Genomic DNA, 13,862 nt, shown 5'->3' on the forward strand with positions numbered 1-13,862 from the left:
GAGTGAAGAAATGCTTCCTGCCATCTCTCCTGAACGGTCTGGCCCGAATGTCTAGACCATGCTCCCTAATTTTAGAGTCTCCAAACGGTGGGAATAGTTTATCTGTCTTTCCCTGCTTTCTCCTGCTATCGGAATCACTGCTGTAGGGAACACACAAATCCCACACAAACGGCAATGATAGAAATGGGCATATCATCTGGTTTAGGGATCTTTAAATAATGGTGTGGGGTATTTCATCTCGAGCTGCAAGGATGGACTTGGCTGAACCCCTCAGTTCAGTGATGGCTCCTCCTAAAGAGCAGCTTCAATACTGTACAGATTGTCTCGATATCTGTGGAACTCTCTGCACTGGAACCAAATCCATGACCTCCTAACTCGGAGGTGTGATCACTTCCACTAAGTCACACATGACACTCTTCATCATGTCCATTGCAATCTGTTTGGAAACTCATATATTAAACAACAAGTCATCATATAACTTTATTTAATGAATCGTTAAACTTTAAATGATGGAAAATCGATTTCTTTGCATTGAACTCCATCTGTTTGCTCTGCACAGGTCGATTGGCTGACCCAGTCCTTATTCAGTATCCAAACATCAGCAAGGTGCCAGAGGGTGAGACTGTGGAGTTACAATGTGCCATGTACAATGCCAGTGTGAATGACACTGATGTCCACTGGTATCACCAGAGACCCGGGTACGAGAGGCAATGGACGATGAGCTGGTTTGTAAATGGCACCATCAGCAAGTCCCGGGATTTCCAGGACCGTTTTCAGCATTCCCAGGATTTCAGCATTAACAGCTACATTCTGACCATTGTGAATGTGACCCTCAATGATACAGCTGTCTATAGCTGCAGTGTGTGGAGCTACATCCATGGAGCAGGGAGCCAGCTCTATGTCACAGGTAAGTCAATACTGACTCACACTGACAGAGTGACAGTAACAATAAGCGGATTGGGAACCTGTTTTACCTCCCACAGCAGAGTAGACACGTGCAAACATACACAGCCACACACAATACTGTAGTGGGCACAGAATGCAGAGTGGCAATGTGGTTTGGAGAGTGAAAGATGCAAGAATTGAACAATGGAGATATGAGAATGGATCAATAACTTTTCAAAGATCCAAGGGAGTGTCTGTCACTGACTAGGTCAGCGTTTATTGCCCATCCCTAAATGCCCTTGAGAAGATGGTGGTGAACTGCTTTGTTGAACTTCTGCAATCAGAGACGTTTGATACATCTGAGTGTCCTGTTGGGCTATTTCAGAGAGCAGTTACTATCAACAACATTGCTGTGGGTCTGGAGTCACCTACAGGCCAGACTGGGTAAGGATGGCAGATTTACTTCACTGCAGGATATCAGCAAACCAGATGGGTCTTTGTAACAATCTGGCAATTTCATTATCACCATTACTGGGAATAACATTTTTATTGTAAATGTATTTAATTAACTGTATTGAAAATCCTCGGGTGCCGTGGTGGGATTTGACCAATGGAAGAAACAAGGACGAGTGTTGGACATACGATGTTCGAAGCTGCTCCAGTATTTAATCTGCTCTTGTCAATCCACTCCATTCCCCCATCCTCTCCCCAACTCCTTTGATTCACTCAGTGAACACAAATTGATCAAATTCAGTCCTGAAAACACCCAACAACAGGACAGAGCTTCCTGTGCTCGAGAATTCCAAAGGTGCCCAACTATTTTCCTCCTTATCTCATAATTCTCCTTATTCTGAGATGGTGATTCTCCCATTCGAAACTCCCCAGCCAGGGGAAGCAGCTTCCCAGTTCTCCCCTGCCAAATCCCTCAAGGATTTTCAATGTTTCAATGAGTTTATCTTTAATTTTTCTCAACTCCAGAGATGATACGCCCTGTCTACTCAATGATAGGCCCTGTCGACTCAATGATAGGCCCTGTCTACACAATGATAGGCCCTGTCTACACAATGATAGGCCCTGTCTACACAATGATAGGCCCTGTCTACACAATAATAGGCCCTGACTACTCAATGATAGGCCCTGTCTACTCAATGATAGGCCCTGTATACACAATGATTGGACCTGACTACTCAATGATAGGCCCTGTCTACTCAATGATAGGCCCTGTCTACTCAATGATAGGCCCTGTCTACTCAATGATAGGCCCTGTCGACTCAATGATAGGCCCTGTCGACTCAATGATAGGCCCTGTCTACACAATGATAGGCCCTGAAACTCAATGATAGGCCCTGTCTACTCAATGATAGGCCCTGTATACACAATGATTGGCCCTGACTACTCAATGATAGGCCCTGTCTACTCAATGATAGGCTCTGTCTACACAATTATAGGCCCTGTCTACACAATGATAGGCCTTGTCTACTCAATGATAGACTCTGTCTACTCAATGATAGGCCCTGTCTACACAATGATAGGCCCTGTCTACACAATTATAGGCCTTGTCTACTCAATGATAGACCCTGTCTACACAATGATAGGCCCTGTCTACACAATGATAGGCCCTGTCTACTCAATGATAGGCCCTGTCTACTCAATGATAGGCCCTGTCTAAACAATGATAGGCTCTGTCTACACAATGATTGGCCCTGTCTACTCAATGATAGACCCTGTCGACTCAATGATAAGCTCTGTCTACACAATGATAGGCTCTGTCTACACAATGATCGGCCTTGTCTACACAATGATAGGCCCTGTCTACACAATGATACAATGATAGGCCCTGTCTACACAATGATAGGCCGTGTCTACTCAACGATAGGCTCTGTCTACACAATGATCAGCCCTGTCTACTCAATGATAGGCCCTGTCTACTCAATGATCGGCCCTGTCTACTCAATGATCGGCCCTGTCTACTCAATGATCGGCCCTGTCTACTCAATGATCGGCCCTGTCTACTCAATGATCGGCCCTGTCTACTCAATGATAGGCCCTGTCTCCACAATGATAGGCTCTGTCCCAAAATGATAGGCTCTGTCTCCACAATGGTAGGCCCTGTCTACTCAATGATAGGCCCTGTCTACTCAATGATAGGCTCTGTCTACACAATGAACAAGAACTTACGATGATTGTTTACTTTCCGCTGTGAGGACCTTTTCCAGGATCTGATCCATGCGGAGCTGTATTTCACACTCCAGCAACATCTTTTGGGCAGCGTTACTGATGTAGTTTACATTGATTTTAGTAAGACACATGACAGATCGATCAGTAAATTAGAAAGACCCAAGATAACGTATCATAGAATCGTCGAATCCCTCCAGCGCAGAAGGAGGCCATTTCGCCCATCGAGTCTGCACCGACCCTTCAAATGGGCACTCTATCCCTGTCCAATCCTATCCCCATAACCTAATTGTCCTTCCATAATTGTCCTTGTGGAGGTGGTGGTGAGCTGCCTTCTTGAACCGCTGCTGTCCCTGTAATGTAGGTACATCCACAGAGCAGTTAGAGAGGAAGCTCCGGGATTTTGACCCAGCGACAGTGAAGGAACGGATATATTTCCAATCAGGATGGTGAGTGACTTGGAGGGGGGCTTGCAGATGGTGGTGTTCCCAAATGCCTGCTGCCTTTGTCCTTCTGGATGGTAGAGTTTTGAAATTACTGCCAAAGGAGGCTTGATGAGTTTCTGCAGTGTATCTTCTATTGCGATCCTGGACCAGACTGTAACAGTGGCTGGGATATGGGACAGAACCCCCAATATTTTATTTTAATTGTGTAAGAGTTTGAGGAAAGGGGACCTCACTCCAGGAAGGATTTCATGAAGAAATAGGGACATAGTAAACAAACCTCAGTACTAACACAGTATTAAAGTATCTTTCACATCAGACCTGAAAATAGTTTACAATTACGCCTTCAACAATACTACTCAATACAGTGAATACAGTAACCCTTAACTGCTATCTTTGTTCCCACTCAAACTACAAGAAAATACATCTCAGCTCTCAGTCTACCTTCAGTACCTTTAGCTCTCAGGAATACCTGCTCGACAGGGATGCCTGGCTAATCTACTTTGATAAAGAAAGGTGGCTTGACACTGCTTTCAAGGTAAGATCTGACTCCTGTCAGACCCATGCAGAAACTCTGGCTGTATCGCCTTAGAAGCTGTTTCAGCTGGTTTGTTCACCCTTCCAGCCACACAGCTCTCTTTCTGCAGACAGAGCTTTTAACTGAACTGCAGAGAACAAACTGCTTAACTTCTGGTCACAGCTTCAGTTAGAACTCCACTGCCCTGCATTCCCTGCAAAATGTCAGATACCCTAGGTCCACCCAGTAATGACATTATCTTACCAAGCTGAAATCTAATTAACTCCACAGGGAATCGCCTTAGTCCAAACAAAACTACATTAGCCCAAGCTTTTTACAATAATTTCATCATTGGGAGCGCTGGCTCCCAATCCTGTGTTGCCTTTCAAACTAGGATTTATTTTGAAACACGCTTACAGCAGTCACACATTCTATCCCAGGCTCATAACCCTTACCCCACCAAGTACATATAATACAATATATCAGAAATTCGAACATTCATCACACTTGTAGATGGTACACACAGCTGTTACTTGCTTTGATGGTGGGGGGACTGAATGTTTAAGGAGGTGGATGGGGTGCCGATCAAGTGGGCTGTTTTCTCCTGGATGGTGTTGAGCTTCTTTTGTGTTGTTGGAGCTGCGGTCATTCAGGCAAGTGGAGAGCATTTCTCACCTGACTGGATGGTGGACTGGCTTTGGAGAGTCAGGAGGTGAGTTACTTACCGCAGGTTTCCTCACCTCTGACCTGCTCTTGTAGCCACACTGTTTATATATTTAATGCAGTTCAGTTTCTGGTTAAGGGTAACCCCCAGGATGGTGATACTGAAGGATTCAGCGATGGTAATGTCCTTGACTGTCAAGGGATGATGGTTAGATTCTCTTTGGTTGGAGATGAACATTGCCTGGCACTTGAGTATCATGAATGTTGCTTTCCACTTGTGAAGCGAGCCTGAATGTTGTGCAGGTCTTGATGCACAGGGACTCAAACTGCTTCAGTATCTGAGGAGTTGTGAATGGTGTTGAACATTGTGCATTCATTGGTGAACATCCGCATTTCTGACCTTACGATGGAAGGAAGGTCATTGATGAAGTAGCTGGAGATGGTTGGGCCGAGGACACTGCCCTGAGGAATTCCTACAGTGATGTCCTGGCACTGAGATGATTGACCTCCAACAACCACAACCATCTTCCTTTGTGCCGGGTTTGAGCCCAACCAATGGAGATGGAGAGTTTTTGACACCACGAGAACATTTGACTGAGTTTGGCCTCAATGAACCCGAGCAAAACTGGAATCAATCAGAATCAGGAAGAAACGGGTGAGGTGAAAAGTCTGTGATAGATTCATTATGCACGGGCTGTGGAAAGTGATTAACTGAAATGAAAATTGCTTATTGTCACAAGTAGGCTTCAAATGAAGTTACTGTGAAAAGCCCCTAGTCGCCACATTCGGGGAGGCTGGTACGGGAATTGAACTGTGCTGCTGGCCTGCCTTGGTCTGCTTTAAAAACCAGTGATTTAGCCCAGTCTGCTAAACCAGTCCCTGGCTAGGTGGAGTCAGATTTGGAGGAGAGTGTACATAGGCTGTGGAAGGATGGGTGTGGTAGTATGCATTAGGGGTCATGTGGGACTGTGAAGCCGTGATGCCATTGGCTGACAGATCCCGGGTCCTGGTTGGCTGTTGATCTCTAGCTCCGCCCTGAAGGCGGAGTATAAGAACCAGGAGTTCTCCCCGCAGCTCCAGTCTGTTGCTGAACTGCGGGGAACAAGTCACGCTTAATAAAGCCTCATCGACTTCATCTCTATTCGTCTCTCGTAAGTCATTGTGCGCTACAATGGGTAAATTCCATGATAGATTCTAACCATTGTCGACAGCCCCAGCAGCCCCGGACACACCCATACCCACCGTCACAGCTTCCGAAGTCAGATGGGCTTCGTGAAAGTGAACCCTCGGAAAGCGACGGTTTGGGTCGGGTCCCTGGTCATACAGTCACATGCTGCGCGGACTAATGTATTCACAAACATCTTCAACCTCGCCCTACTCCGTTCCAAGGTTCCCACCTGCTTCAAGAAGACCATCATCATACTGGTGTCAAAGAAGAACCAGGCAACGTGCCTCAACAACACGCGAACCCGCCTCTCATCCATTGACCCCCGCTGCCTTGGGAAAGCGGGGAGCATAATCAAAGACCCCTCCCATCCCGCTTATTCACTCTTCCAACTTCTTCCATCGGGCAGGAGATGCAAAGTCTGAGAACACTCACTAACAGATTCAAAGACAGCTTCTTCCCCACTCATACCAGACTCCTAAACGACTCTCTTATGGACTGATCTGACCGCTTCACACATCTTCACTACTGAGTAGTACTGCCCTCCTGTATGCTTCACCCGATGCCTGAGTCTATGTATTTACATTGCGTATTTATACATAGAACAAGAAAATTACAGTAGAGGAGCAGGCCCTTCAGCCCTCCAAGCCTGCACCGACCATGCTGCCCATCTGAACTAAATCCCCCCACTGCTCCGGGGACCAAATCCCTCTCTTCCAATCCAATTCATGTATTTGTCAAGACGCCTCTTAAAAGTCGCTATCGTATCTGCTTTCACTACCTCCCCAAACAGCGAGTTCCAGGCTCCCACCACCCTCTGTGTAAAAAACCTGCCTCATACATCTCCTTTAAACCTTGCCCCTCGCACCTTAAACCTATGCCCCCTAGTAATTGACTCTTCCACCCTGGGAAAAAGCTTCTGACTATCCACTCTGTCCATGCCCCTCATAATCTTGTAGTCTTCTATCAGGTCACCCCTCAATCTATGTCGTTCCAATGAGATAAAACAAAGTTTCTCCAACCTCTCCTCATAACTAATGCCCTCCATACCAGGCAACATCCTGGTAAACCACTTCTGTACCAGCTCCAAACCTCCACATCCTTATGGTAGTGTGGCGACCAGAATTGAACACCAGATTCTCAGTTCAGCCTACCTAAGGTTCTGTAAAGCTGCAACACGGCTTGCCAATTTTTAAACTCAATTCCACGGCCAATGAAGGCAAGCATGCCGTATGCCTTCTTGACTACCTTCTGCACCTGCGTTGCCCCTTTCAGTGACCTATCTACCTGAACACCCAGATCTCTCAGCCTGTCAACACTCTTAAGGATTCTGCCATTTACTGTATATTTCCCATCTGTATTCGTTCTTCCAAACTGCATTACCTCACATTTGTCTGGATTAAACACCATCTGCCATCTCTCCGCCCAAGTCTCCAACCAATCTATATCCTGCTGTATCCTCTGACGGTCCGGTCCTCATCGCTGTCCGCAATTCCACCAACATTGTGTCATCTGCAAACTTACTAATCAGACCAGTTACATTTTCCTCCAAATCATTTATATACATTCCAAATACATGTATGGCCTTTGTATTTTTCATGTACGGAATGATATGTCTGGACTGTAAGCAGAACAATACGTTTCACTGTACCTCGGCACACGTGACAATAAACAAATCCAATCCAGTCCAAGATTGGGTCCAGTTTTGCAAAGGAATATAATAGTGGGGTGATCCATAATGGAGTCAACAGGAAATGAATGGCCTCATGTTGTTCAGTGTTTTTATTTCTCTGCTTATCAATGGTCATTTTTTTCAAAATCACCATTGCACGGTTACAGTGCACCATGCGGAACGCCGCAGTGACACACACCGATGTTCACTGGAACCGGGAGCTGCCAGGGAAAGATATGGAGAGGGTTTTAACACATGATATAAAGAACAACACACAACGGAGTCCAGGTTTCACTGAGCGTTTCCATCCTTCCCGAGACACATCCAATAAAACCTTCATCCTGACAATCAGCAACGTGCAGCCCAGTGACACTGCCGTCTATTACTGCTCCGTGTGGGGAGATATCAGTGGGAATGGATCACAGCTGAGTGTAACCAGTAAGTGCAGTTTTCATGATTCTAATTGATCCCCATTGGTGTGAGTGGTGGACAGGCTGGGATTCGGGAAACAGGTTTGTGTGTTTATATTTTGTATTGATGACTTAATCAACAGGCCCCTGACTCTGAACACTAGCCCCCCACCCCCACTGGCCCTGGCAGAGGTTAATAAACCCTCGACTCTGTCAGCCCTGCTACCCACACAGTCAACCCCTCACCGTTCGTAAACCACCTTTCTTAACGTGCACTTGATTTACTTTTATTTTGCGAAAGACAGGTTCTGCAAAATGAAACTCATTAATCTCTAAATATATTACAGCAGTACCATACAATATTCCCGTACCAGCCTCCCCGAACAGGTGCCGGAATGTGGTGACTAGGAGCTTTTCACAGTAACGTCATTTGAAGCCTACTTGTGACAATAAGCGATTTTCATTTCATTTTCATTTCATTTTCATATCCGTGTGGATTTGTTTTTTTGTGTGTGTTCAAACCTCGGCCAATTTCTGTTTCCTGGTATCACGTTAATGATTGTGGTTCAATCAGATCATCAGACTTTTCAGGAACAGCTGTTGTGGTCAACAAGCTTCCCATTGGGAGAGAGTCACTCAGACTGGAAACGTTCGCTCCCTTCTCTCTCCACAGATGCTGCCAGACCTGCTGAGATTGTCCAGTATTTCCTGTTTTTGTCTCAGATTCCAGCATCCGCAGTAATTTGCTTTCATTTTCACTTTCCCATTGGATCCATTCACTTCCCGAGTAACCACTTGTCTCTGCTTAAATACATCTCCTTTTCCACAGAATCTATTCCATGGGCGGAATTTTCCGGAATTTCCCGACGCTGAAATCGAGAATGGCGATTGGGCGGAGAATGACTCCCGTCGGCAGAATCGGGGCAGGCGCCGGTTTGACTCCGGCTCGCTATGCTCCTCCCCCTCCGAATCGGCTTCATCGGGACGCATGCCGCGCGCAGTCAGAACGCCGTTGCCATGTCATCAGCCGGCCCACCCGCGATGCTCCGCCTCCGATGGGCCGAGTTCCTGACGGAGCGGGCCGCGTGTGGTCCCAGCGATCAGGAAGCTGGCGTGCTGGCTGCGGACAGCCTCTCACCATTGTCCTTGTCAAGCCCATTCAGAATAAGATTCACTGAGATCACCTTTCATTCTTCCAACTTCCAACAAGTAGCGTCCCAACAACCAGATTAACCTTTGCTGCAAAGACAATCCCTCCAACCCGTGTCAACCTTCCCTGAACCGCCTCCAATGGAATAATATCTTATCTTAAATAAGGGAGCAAAACTGTTCACAGCTCTCCAGATGTGGTCTCACCAGTACCTTTGGAATGACCTCCAATTGGCAAAAACGAGGTAAACAAAGAACCTTGCGGAGACCAGCTGCCGCACTCGGAGGGTAAGCTTGCTCTTTCAAAAATGCCTCTTTTTGGGAAGTTGGATGCATTTGACCCGACTATTGAGGACTGGTCCCAGGATGTGGAGAGAATGTGTTACTTTTTCCAGGCCAATGAGATAACGGAGGATGGAAGGAAACAGGTTCTACTGCTGTCGGCGTGCGGACCCTCAGCCTTCGCCATTATACGTAGTCTAACTTACCCCGATATGCCGGACACGATACCTTTCCAAGAATTAACAAAATTGGTGGAAGAGCACTATGACCCAAAACCACCCCTCATTTTGGGTAGGTACAGATTCTACACAACGAAGCGGGAAGACAGAGAGTCAGTCACAAATTTCTTGACCCGCCTGAGAAGGCTGGCGGAAAAATGTGAGTTCGGCTCGACGCTAAATGAAATGCTTCGGGACCGGTTAGTGTGTGGCATAAATTACCTCCAAATACAGAATCGCCTGTTGGCAGAAACGCAGCTAGACTGCAGGCGGGCGTTACAGCTCACACTGTCCCTAGAAAAGGCAGCAAGTGGGGCACAGGAACTACAGGGCATGCCAATGGAGGTAGATACCAGGGAGAGGGACTACCACAATGGGTCCAGCTACCAGATAGCCGCCCTCAGGGAAAGCCTGAGGAACAGAGGGCCAAAGAAAAACCCCAGAACTGCCCCCAAGTCTGCTAGGACTAACTGGAGACAGAGGGAACAACCGGCTGAGGCTCCCCCAACAGAGAAGGACCGTTTCAGACAGAGTGGGGTAACAGTGACAGAAACCCTAGAAGGAGGTGGCAAAAGAGGAATAGCAGGTAGGGACGCAGGGAAGTACACAACCTAGATGCCCCATCCTCCTCCGAAGGGGAACAGTTCTATAATATTGCGACAAAGAAAGCAGAACCTATTAAGATTACCCCCCGGGTGAACGGTCGGACGACAATAATGGAAATAGACACGGGTGCGGCCATATCAGTAATGGGAGTGGCAGCATTTTAAAAAATCAAAGATGGACTCCAGCCACTAACCCGAACAAAAACATCGACAAAACTTAAAACCTACATGGGGGAACCCCTGGAAGTTCTAGTCACGACTCATGGACCCGTGGAATATGACAAACAATTGCTCAGATTACCATTGACGATAGTAGAGGGCTCCGGACTGAACTTCGTAGGACAGAACTGGCTGAAAGACCTAAACTTAGATTGGATGAAAATTTTCCAGAGTGGAAGCGGGCAGTTGAGTGGAGTACTCCAAAAATACCCAGAGGTCTTCCAAGAAGGTTTGGGGGAAATTATAGGCGCCAAAGCAACTTTGCACGTGGACCCAGAAGCCCTTCCGAAATTTTGTGAGGCCAGGCCGGTACCTTTTGCATTAAGGAAGAAAGTAGATGTGGAAATAGAAAGGTTACGGCGCGACGGCATTATCAGACCAGTACAGTTCTCGGAATGGGCAGCGCCGGTGGTACCAATTTTGAAGCCAGACGGCTCGATACGTCTCTGTGGAGATTTCAAACAGACAGTAAACAAATACGCACTGCTGGACAAATACCCGATCCCGAAAATAGACGACCTATATGCCAAATTGGCAGGTGGGCTTTTGTTCACGAAACTGGACATGAGCCACGCCTCCCTGTAGTTAAAACTGGACAAGGACTCCCAGAAGTTCGCTACGATCAACACCCTGAAGGGACTTTTTCGTTATACTAGGCTACCCTTCGGAGTGTCATCAGCCTGCGCTATATTCCAGCGTACGATGGAAAATATTCTGCAGGGACTACCGCAGGTGGCGATTTATTTGGACGATGTCTTAATCACGGGTAGGACAAACAGGGAACACTTAAGGAACCTGGAGGAAGTGCTCAGGCGTTTCGCAAAGGCAGGCGTACGGCTGAAAAGAGAAACATGTGTTTTTCTGTCCCCACAAGTGACGTACCTGGGATATAAAGTAGACGAGTCGGGCTTACACCCATTGGCAATAAAAGAAGCCCCAGCTCCCACCACAGTCCAGGAGCTACGATCATTTCTAGGATTGGTAACATATTATGGCAAATTTATTGAAAATAGGGCGTACATCCTAGAACGCCTCCACCAGCTACTAAAAAAGGGACAAGAATGGAAATGGTCCGCCCGCCAAAACCGAGCATTTAGGGACATTAAGGAACAGCTGCCATCCAAAAATGTCCTCGAGCATTATGACCCAAGGAGTTGGTGGTCACGTGTGACGCATCACCTTACGGGGTAGGAGCCGTCTTAGCCCATCAAGGAAGGAATGGGGAAAAACGGCCAATAGCCTATGCTTCGAGGACCTTGGCGATGGCTGAGAGAAAGTACGCCCAAATCGAGAAGGAAGGACTGGCGGTGATATTTGCAGTAATAAAATGTCACCAGTATCTGTACGGGCGGAAATTCACCATAGTGACGGACCATAAGCCGTTATTAGGGTTATTAAAAGAAGACAAGTCAATACCCCCGATTGCACCAGCTAGAATCCAATATACTGGCACCGTATAGATACGTTCTGGAGCACAGACCGGGAACGCGAGGAGCAAATGCAGATGCTTTGAGCAGACTTCCCCTCCCCGACACCCCGCCGCTAATACCGAAAGTAGAGGAGACAGTCATTACTCTAAATTTTTTGGACACCCTACCAGTGGACGCACAACATATTCGGTTGTGGACACAAAAAGACCCAGTTTTAGCCAAGATGAAGCATTTACTGCTAACAGGGGAACTGGAGAGACCAGTGTAGCCCTAGATGCACCCATACTGGAGCAGAAGGGACCAAATAGCCGTAGAAGACGGTATCCTATTATGGGGAGCCCGGGTAATAGTCCCAGCTCAGGGCCGTCGGGCAATCTTAACCGAGTTACATCATGGACACCCAGGGGTGTCTAAAATGAAGATGCTCGCTCAAAGCTACGTTTGGTGGCCAGGATTGGACACAGACATAACAGCCTTGGTACGTCGGTGCCAGGAGTGCCAACAGGGGCAAAGAGTGCCACCAGCTGCACCATTGCACCCGTGGGAATGGCCAGGCAGACCCGGGACCCGCCTGCATATTGACTACACAGGCCCATTAATGGGCTCAATGTTTTGGGTGATAGTGGACGCCCACTCCAAATAGTTGGACGTCCACCGGGTAACGCGGCAAGCACAGCATCGACAATTGAAAAACTCAGGGCCTCGTTTGCAACACATGGACTTCCGGAGGTAGTGGTGTCGGACAACGGAACGGCATTCACAAGTGGGGAATTTGGAAAATTTCTAAAGGGAAACGGAGTCCGCCACATCAAAACGGCCCCTTACCATCCAGCGTCCAACGGCATGGCAGAGAGAGCGGTCCAGACACTAAAAGCGGGACTCAAGAAGCAGCCAGCAGCGTCAATGGACACAAAGCTCTCCCGCTGGCTGTTTGATTACAGGACAACACCGCATTCCACAACGGGCATACCACCAGCTGAACTCTTAATGGGGAGGTGGCTGCGAACGAGACTGAGTCTCCTTTTCCCAAATTCAACGGGGAAAGTGGAGAAACAACAGGAGGTCCAACGCAGGGGGCATGATAATAGTCAGCAGCAGAGACATTTCCAGGTGGGGACACCGGTTTGGGTCAAGAATTATAGGAATGGACCAACGTGGGTCAAAGGCACGGTTGAGTCCCAAACAGGGCCCATGTCATATGAAGTTTCAATAGAAGGTAAGGTGCTGAAGAAACACCGAGACCAAATAAGGGCAGCGGAACCACACCTGGAGGCCGTCGAAGCAGGACCGCCTCAAGCTGGGATAGCTCAGACGGGAAAGATACCCACACCCCAGCCCCGAGCAATTTCTCCAGACCCCGTCATCCAGGCGTCAGAGTCGGAGATGGACACGTTCGACGAGGTCGCCGCGACACCTCGCCCCGAGGAGGAGGAAGTACAACTTCCAAGGAGGTCATCAAGGAAAAGACGGGCACCTGTAAGGTACACCCCACCCATGTCGGAGAACGCCCCGGCGGACGACACAGAGGTGACAGACCCGGACAGGAGGAGCAGGAAGAAGCTCAGAGGAATGCCAGCTGGCAGGAATTCCTTGGACCTTGGGGGGGGGGGAGGGGTGTAATGACCTCCAATTGGCATTATTGGTTGGCCAATTGGAGTATGAGCTCCCTCAATGATAGCTCATTGAGGGGGCCCATATAAGCACCTGTGTAGGCTTTGTGAGGCTGTCTTAGGTTGACTGGAATGCTAGTAGCACTGTTTGGAGCTGCTCTTGTATATGTTATTGCAAATATATACTGGTGTAGTGACGGAACCCCTGCCTCCTGTGGCTTATTACAACATCGTACAGTTGCAGCAAGACTTCCCAACTCTTATACTCTAACCCCAGTGAAATCAGGGCCAACATTCCATTACCCTTCCTGATTACCCGCTGACCCTGTGTGCTAGCTTTTTGTGTTTCGTGCGCAAGTCCCCCAATGTCCCTTCGTGTTGCAGCTTTATGCAGTATTTTACATTTAAATAATACTCTT

Source organism: Scyliorhinus torazame, chromosome 1 (assembly GCF_047496885.1).
Source record: "Scyliorhinus torazame isolate Kashiwa2021f chromosome 1, sScyTor2.1, whole genome shotgun sequence".
In the NCBI taxonomy this organism is placed as follows: Eukaryota; Metazoa; Chordata; class Chondrichthyes; order Carcharhiniformes; family Scyliorhinidae; genus Scyliorhinus; species Scyliorhinus torazame.